Here is a 9,245-nt window from a genome sequence, read left to right on the forward strand (position 1 = left end):
TAAGAGGACAGAGTCTATACTAACTATACTAAGAGCATTGAATTTGGAGCAGGAAGAATTGCTCCAGGTCTCAGGAAGAACATCCAGCTGAGGAGAAAATACAAATAACATTGACCCTGCCCTAACACATCTCCAGGGGGCATGGACCAAGGGCACTAATAGCATCTCCTGTGTTCTAGGTGCTATGCTGGGTAAGGGATGAGTGGCCCTAGCCAAGACTACAAAGTCAGAATTGCTAGAGGTAAAGGAGACAAGCAGGATTGGAAGGATGACAGTCATAACAAACAGGAGGGGAGGGGAATCTGGGTATTTGATGTGTGTCTGTTTCAACAGTCCTAGGCTGTCCCTCCTGCCTCAAGCTGGGAATTTCTCAGATGTGCATCTGCTTGAGGAAAAGAAGGGCAGGTGCAGGGGAAGGTCTACCCTTGCATCTGGTCGCAAGAATAATCCCTTCGCTTTTCTTCCTATGTGATTATTCACTGTCTGCCGGGTAGAGGGTGAAAGGTTGGGGCAAATGCCAGGTCCTCCAGAAAATCAATAGGTAAGGAAGACAACTGGCCCAGGGCTGGGGGGAATGGAAAGGAAGCAGACTTAGGGCCATAAGTCTCTCCTGGAAGAGGGGTACAGAATGGGGGACCTGGTAGGTGGAGCTCACCCAGGTGATGTCACAGGAAGTGTCTGAACCTTGATGGGGGAGGAGGGAAGAGGAGCGGAGGCAGGGGTGTGAGCCAGAGACAGGGGAAGAGGCTGAGAGACACAGAGATAAGAGAAGCAAGGCAGAGAGATGGGAAGGAGGGAAGAGAGGGACCAGGGATGGGGGAGGCAGCACAAGAAACAGAGAGGAGGAGATGCAGGGGGAGATGTTGAAAGGCTCACAGGGTGAGACTCACACAGATGTGATGGAAAGAGAGACCCTCAGACACTGATGAAGGGACACAGGGAGGGAGGCAGCCAGAAGGAGGAGCTGAGGTTAGATCCAGTCCTGGGAAATCTCAGACCACAAACTGTCTAGAGTCAGAGAGACAGACAGGCTCACAGACAGACAGATGTGCTGAAAGAGATGAAGGCGAAGGAGGTCAAGATGGAAGGAAGCAGACAGGGCTGCGGGGGCGGGGGGAGCAGACAGAGAGAGAAAGGAGGGGGGGGCCAGTCCAGGGAGGGGGCTGCATATTGGCTCCAGGAGCCTCTTCCCTCTCACCTGACTCCTGCTAAGCCTGGGCCCCTCTCAGGAGCTGCTGCTGCTGGATGGGCCCAGAAAGCTGAGAGGGTGGGATGCTGCCAGGTCTACCCCAGGCTCCCTCCCAGTGCCCACCTCCAGAGGCCCTGCATGGATATAGACAGCATCTCTCCTCCCCCCTGGCCCCCACACTGCTGCCATTGAAAGAAGCCTGAGCTCAGCCCTAATTTCTCAGGGTTCATGGAACCTGACACACCCAGTGCAGGGGAGTAGGGGCCAAGGAGAAAGAGAAACTGAGGCAGGCAGGCAAGGGGGGCTGACAAGCTCTGGAGATAGTGCTGGGACACAGTGCTTAGGGATCCCATGGAGGAGAGGGAGGAGAGGTGAAGGCCTGGGACTGGGTCTGCGACAAGAGCTGAAGAAGCACCAGGCACAATATGAGCAAAATAACATCACAGTGACTGTCCATTAACTTGGGATCAACAGTGGAGACACCTTCTGAGCAGGCATGATCAATGCCTTCGAGCAGCTCCTCACAAAAGTGCCCCCACAAATACACATATGAAACCCACGAAAGGAGAAACTGAGGCAGAGAATAGTGACTTTGAGATCAGTGTACACAGAGGAATCTAGGTTTTAAGGGACCAGTGATGAAGCAACCAGCCAAGTGTGTGAAGACATTAGACTTAGCATGGCAGCTGGACCCTGCCTTTCCCCCCAGGCTTTCTTGGAGCTCTGCAAAAACTAGCTTCCCCAGTTTCTCTCAGGGCCAGGGGAGACTCTAAGAACATAACTCAAGCAATCTAAAGGGGAATAATTCTCCCTGTCCCCTTTCCTGCAGCCACGTTTGAAGGTCCCAGAGGCCAGATGTCTGGTGACAGCTAGAACCCAAGGAGTCTCTGTAGCAGCAGGAGGGAGAGTGGAGAGGGAACCTTCCAGAGAAATCCTGCAGAGAAGACCAGGGAGCAAAACCTAGGAGCTTAATCCCACTCCCATGGGCACTTAGAAGTGTAATAAATTTCAGAATGTTCAGGACTTCCATGTAATAAAACCTAGGAGCTGCGTAATTATATTTCTTCTCCAAGTTCTACCCATTACTCTCCTTCTTCCCCAGGTACACACATCTTTTATGAAACACATTAAACCAGGTCCTGGACTTTAGAAACTGCCACCATGAGAGGGATGGGTTTAATTACAGAAAAAGCAATTTAGGATACACTTTGTAATGGATTTCCTTAGAGCTAGGGTTGGCAAATGCTAGAACAAGAAAAAACCACACACACACACACACACACACACACACCCTACACATCCCCTCCTTATCTGTCTCCAAGCTTCACACTCCCTCCCTCAAGGTCATGCACTTCCTGAGAGATCTGACCTCTCTGATCCTCTCCTCTCCATGTTCCACTCCTTGCTAACTGAGTATCAGTCTCCTTGTCTCCTTGGAAACCTTCTAGACTTCTGTGTCTTCATCCATCTTACCTCCTTGGGTCATTGCCAGTCTCCTATCATCAGAGTCATGGGATCTGGTCCAGTTGCCCTTGACCAACTCAGCTCATACACATTTGCTGAGGGAGTGCCAGGAGTGCTGTGTCTGTGTCTCTCTGTCCTGGCTCTCAGCCTCCTCTTCCCAACTGTCAGGGTGCCCCCCAGGGCAGGACCATTTCCCACCTGGGTCCTCACCTTTCTCTCCAGCCTCAGAGAAACCTTGACAATTTTCTAAAATTAGATCCACTGTATAGGACAAAAATGTGCCTCTGGTGAGTATGCCCATAGCTGCACTGCATGCTGTAACAGCGATCCTGAAAGAGGGGATTCCAGAGCTAGAGATAAGGAGTCCTGTGAGCATCTGTCACATGTGCCATCTCCCTCTAGCATCCCTGCCTCTTGCCTCCTGCCTCCTGCTAATCCATCTTCTGATGAGGCTGATGATGGACTGAGCTCAGTTGCAAATTCACAGAAGCCTAGACAGACCTGCTGTCTTTCTTTGACAACTCCCGACAACCCTGGGAAGCTGAGGTTGTAGATGGAACCCAAGGAGGAAGAGAATTTGCTCTTTCAGCTCAATACTTTGATCTCAGCCCCTTTTCTCCACCGCACATCCCCAAAAGAAGAACCTCAAACAATGGTAAAGGGGGTGAAATCTCAGGAAGACTATCCCAACCTTAAGGAGGTCCTGAGTGCTTCCGGAAACCAGGGGAGATGGGGTGAAAGATGAGGTTAGAGGACCACAGAATGCTTCTTGTGATACAGGCAATTTCCACCAGGGGCCAAGGGACTCTGCCTAAGGAATTGAGGAGAAGCTTCTCAGCAGCGACCTGCAAAGGGCTCAGCTGCCACAAGAAGGCAGCAGAGAAAGGCGCTCCCTGCAGAGCCAGCCCAGGGCCCTGGGCTCTGAGAGAGGCCTGGGCTGCCCAGGCTGAGGGCCTCTGTGGCTCCAGCAAGAAACCAGGAATTTCTGAATCCAGGAATCCCCTCCAGCAGCCCTTCCCACTGGCATCCCTTATTCCCTTCCGCCCCTGAAATGCCATCTCCTGCTCCAGCCCCCTTCCCTTTTCTGGTCCCCAGCCCTGGGGCTGCTGGCACAGAAGGGCCACCTGGCTTTTCCTTTATGGTTGGACAGCCAGTGACATCCAGCTCCCAGAGCTGATGCCTCACCGAGGCCCCACTGAGAACTAGAGCCAGAACTGGAACCCACTTGCTCTTGATTCCCACTGCAGGGTGTTCCCATGGGTTCTGGCTGCCGCTCCTAAAAGCAAAGCACACTTCATGGGCCCCAGTGGGAAGCCAGCTCACAGCCCTGGGTTCACACACCGATGTCAGAGCTCCTCCTTACCCATGTGTTGTATGCTTACACACAGAACTGGGCACAGAGGACTGTTAACCATGGAACACTGACATGTCGGCCACACACACCGTGCTGTGCACACCCCATCCTCAGCATACACCCCGCTCTGCTCCTGAGTCCCACAGCCCATGCCCCTCTCTTCCTACTTCCTGAGCTGTGAGACAACCTTCTCCTCATTCATCATGTGCTCTTTGCCCTGTGTTTCCAGAGGCTCCTCACAGCTGCAGACAGGGAAGCCCTTTCCCTGCTCTAATCTGCTCCCTCTTACCACAGCCCCTATTTCCAGTTCCCCTGGCACCACCTGGAGTGACAGGGAAACCAGAGGGAAAACTGGAGGTCTCTGAGCTCTCTTCTCTGAATCTGCCCTGCTGATCACTGTCCTCCCACCCAGGAAAGTTCTGACCATCTGTGACCCACCAGGCTCTACCCCACATCCTCCCAGTGTCCCTATACTCTGACCCATGTCCCTATCTAGAAAAAACTACTCCCATGCTGGGGGTGGGGTTGCTGGGTTCCATTTTCTCCAACTGAGCCTGGCCTTATAGGGCACAGTGCAACAAAAGGATTTGAGGATAGACTCAGTAGGAACTTCACAGCACAAGGGGTCTAAATGCTTCAGCTGCTGTGGCATTCAGCAAGAATGCATGCATTAACTTACCAGAGGCCTCCAAGAGAAAGGGACTTCTTTTGGACCTGCCTGGGGAGCACTGACCACAGACAGAAGTTTTCACTGTGACTCTGGTCATCCTAGCCTCAGCAGGGGGCACACAGGACTTCTGGGGACTCTGAGGCCCTCAGGCCGAATGGGTGGAGCCTAGAGTTAGGAACTGCAACCTGGTTACACATTCCCAAATCCCAGGGGTGGGGGTGGGGGAGAGAGCAGGCCTGAACCCTCCACTGTCTGGCCTCCCTCCTGCCCTGATTCCCCCTCTTTATGGCCCTCCCTGGTCAGAGCAGAGTCTCTGAGCTCTTCTAATGCAGCCCTGAGTGCAGGCCTCAGGATCCAGTCTCTACCCAGCCTGAGACCTGCGACCCTGATGCCATCCCCCTGTGCTTTTCAGAATAGTGGCACCCATTGCTCAGACTCTCATCCCCCACATCCCAGCAATAACAGCCTTCCTCTCCTGGCCTCCCACCTCCCCCAACCCCATAGTACAGCCTGGAACCTGCTGGAAATTTCCACAAATCAAATCAGAGACATTTTCAGCTACAAGTCTTCAGGATCCCCTGGAACAGCACACACACATACACACATGCACACATGCAGATATACACACACAGATGCTCACACTCATACATACACACAGACACATACCCTCAAAATACACATGTCCATGCATCCAAACATTCTCACACACAAAGACACATACTCACCACTCACAAGCTCAACATTTACAGACAGGCATGTACACCCAAACTTACACACACACTTTCACACACTCATCAAACACACATGTGCACACATACACACCACTCTATGCCTTTCTTCTAAGGCTCCAGAGCCAGTCCTCTAGATTCTAGGATCTTGAATGTCCAGGGGAAAACAGGGAAACCCACAGGGAATCTATCTCCAGTTTCCTGGCCCACACTGCAGTTCCTCTGCTCTATCCCCCTTCCTGCCACCAGAGTCTCTAGGACTGTGGCCCACACTGTGGACGTGCAACCTCCCACCTCACCCCCACCCCCGGGCCTGCAGCTGAGGCAGAGAAAGACCCTCTGCCCCATGGTGTGGGGGAAAGAGCAAGAGTTCAGGAGCCAAAGACCCGAATTCAAGTTCTGCCTTTGTCTCTTATTATGCTGTGTTATCCTGGGCACTTGACGGAATCTCTCTGTGCTTCAGTTTTATAAGTTGTAAGGTGGGGTTAATAAAATTTACCTAATATTTTTGTGAGGGTTAGAAGACGGGTAAGTGTTCCATCAGCAATGTGTTCACCTTTGGAAAGCAACCCCATTCCATTCCCCAGCCCCTGTGGTGAGTGCCTCCCCAAACACTTCCGGTCCTGCTGTCTCTGACACAGAAACCCAGTGTCCTTTGGCCTCCGACACTCAATTGTGCACACCTGGGGAAACTTGATCTCTGACTTGGTGACTCCACAGGATTCCCCTTCCTCAATCCCTGCCCCTCCTGGTCCATCATGCCTCTCACCCATTTGTAGGTTGAATTTTCTGTAGTTAACTTTTAATTCAGCTGACCATGGCCCAAATATTCACAATGGAGCACTGAGCTTGTGCATCAGAAGGACATGGGTGCTAATCACCCCCAGGGAGCCATGTCAGAGAAAATCATCCTCCTATTCTTTAAGCTTTAGCCAGCATCCTGAGCCCCCATGATTGATTAACCTTTCTCTAAATCCCTATAGATCATGCATCCTTTCCTAGAAAATAACAGAGCCCTTCTGCACATCATGAAACAGAATCCAGACACTGTTGCACAACACCCCCCACCCCTGTACACCTAGGAACCAGGCCCCCTTGCACAACCACCCAGCACTGAAATAACATCTGTAACTGGTACCATCATCAAGTGCATGCAGTTAAGAAATGTTGAGGACAACTGTACTCCCTTTACTGATTAACTGCTCTAAGCTCCTTTAATAACTCCTGGGCCAGGCAGAAACCTCATGGTTGGCCTTTGGGCAAGAGTCTGCCTTTCCCAGGTGGCTGGGCTCCTGAATTAAGCTCATACTCCTTTCCAATCAAAATTCCTCTCTTGAGTATTGGCTTTTGGAGCAATAGGCAACAGAAATTGGGTTTTGGTAACAAATTTTGGCAAGGAAGTCAGAAGCCAATGACCCTGTGGCATCCAGTTCTAAGGGATTTCCAAAGTGAATCAGTTGGCTAGTCGTAGGTCAGGACTTCCTCCTTGGTTTCAAGGCTAGTAACATGGACTACCTCAGGAGGTTAGCTGCTCCAGGCTATTTAGTCTCAGAGAGGGAATCTGAAGGATCTGTCCTTGCGGCTGCTCAGACTGTTTTTGTCTCCAGAAAACTCCCTGATGATTCCAGACCCATGCTAGCTGCCAATTTCACATTTTAGTTGGGGTGGAAATGAAAGGAGCAATCGGGGAAGCTGAGGAGTCTCTGGACCTGGGAACTCCCTTGGAGTGCACACATCTACAAGCCTCTCATTCATGAAGCACTGTGTCTTTTTGTTTCACTGTCTATGCTTTTCCCATTAGAAAGGCATGACTTTTGGGAGAACTAAGAACCACATCAATAATGATTAATTTATATGGAATTTGGAACAGATCTGTTTTGGTGTGTGTGTGGGGGGGTTGTATTGTGTTAAATTTATGTATAATGGGAAGTTCCAATCTCTATCCCACCAAGTAGCCCAGTGGGCCAAATTTTGAATAAGAAGAAGGAATATAGGCAGGAATCTATGACTAAGAAAGAGATCATTTTTATTGTGACACCCATGTATGTTAGGGTCAGAGGAAAAATGACCACAAAATGGCTCTTTTGTATCTCTTCTCCCATTGGGTGGCCTCCAAACAGTTTGGCTCTGTCAGTTGATCTAGGGAGTACTCTGGTTCATGGAACGCTGACGTTAGGGGAGGAACCAGACACCAGGAAGCCATTTGGTTTGGTCAGTAAAGCCCCCAACTTTTGGGGAAAAGGAATGCAAACAGAGGTTCCTTGGGCTTCATGTAGTAAAGGTTTGTTTCTTCTGTTTTCTTTTTGAACTCTTGCCCAGGAAGATGGGAACACTACTTCTGTTCCCAAAGAAAGTCCAAAAGGACATATTTAAAATGAATTTGCATATTCCATGGGAAGAGATGGAGCAGGACCGGGGAGGTCATATCAGGTATTCTCCTGCCCCAGGTCTGTATTTTTCCTGTTGCTCTTTGAATGAGCAACACTGTTCTTAATGTTGGGTCTAGGGGAAGGAGAGAACCTACTCCTTGCTTTGAGCAAGATTCCACTCTGCTGGAACAGACAGGATAGTGACCAGAACTCAGACATAGCCGCCCAAAGGTAAAACTTGCAATAGTTTGGTACAGGTCTAGAGGCACTTCTAGATTTAGTTCTGGATAGATGGAAATGTTGTTTGTCAAGGAAGTCTCCCAGAAGATAATTTTAAAGGAGTAACATAGTGCTAGCCTGAAAGGAAGGAGAGTTTTCTGTATCAAAGAAATGTGTAAAGCTCAATTCAACTGAACGTGAATTTATTAAATGCTCATGATGTGCCTGGCCCTCAGCTGGATGCTTTCAGCAGTAAACAAGATAAAATCCTTACCTATGATTTACAATCATAAAGAAAATAAAGACACACAGATAACTGTGGTATTTCATTTTTAAAATTTCAGCTTTATTGAGGTATAATTGACATATAAAATTGTAAGACATTTAATGAGTACATTGTGGTGATTTGACATACATAACATTGTGAAATGATTCACTCTGGTTTCCCCACTGGGAAAGGATTAACGGATGCTATTTTAATCTAAGTGCCTCATTAAATGAAAGTAAATGTTCAAAGCGTACCTTTGTTTACCTCACTTAATCTTTACATCATCAAGGCCTTCAGCTGGATCTTTGGTTTTCAATTCTGTTCCCTGGACCAGCAGTATCAGCTTTACCTAGGAACTTGTTAGAAGGACAAGTTCTGGGTGCCACCCTGACCTACTGAATTCCAAGTGCTGGGGGTGGGCCCCAGGAATCTGTTTTCACAGGCCCTCCAGGTGAGGTGGCACCTGCTGCAGCCTGAGCACCATTGAGCAGAGTGCTATTCCTGGTCTCTCTCTTTCCATCCCCCTTCGCTGTGACTTTGATTAGTGAGTTAAAGAGAGCAATGAGCACGCCCAGCTCAGCCACTTTCACTTTTTTGTTGGGTTTCTTTTTTTATCCAGAATCAACTTACTCACAGGACACCTGATATATCTAAAAGGGTGTTAATATCCAAAGTATATAAAAAACTTACACATCTCAACACCAAAAAAAAAAAGTAATCCAATAAAAAATGGACAGAGGTCTAGAATAAATATCTTCCAAAGAAGACATACCACATGGCTAACAGACACAGGAAAAATGGTCAGCAACACTATTCATCAGGGAATGTTTATTAGAACTGCACTGAGATATCACTTTACACCTGACAGAATGGCTAAAATAAAAAGGCAAGTGTTGATGAGGATGTAGAGAAAAACGAACCCTCATGTACTCTCAGTGGGAATGTAAATTGTTGCTGCCATTATGGAAATCATATGGAAGTTCC

This window comes from Ailuropoda melanoleuca, chromosome 16 (genome assembly GCF_002007445.2).
Source record: "Ailuropoda melanoleuca isolate Jingjing chromosome 16, ASM200744v2, whole genome shotgun sequence".
NCBI lineage: Eukaryota > Metazoa > Chordata > Mammalia > Carnivora > Ursidae > Ailuropoda > Ailuropoda melanoleuca.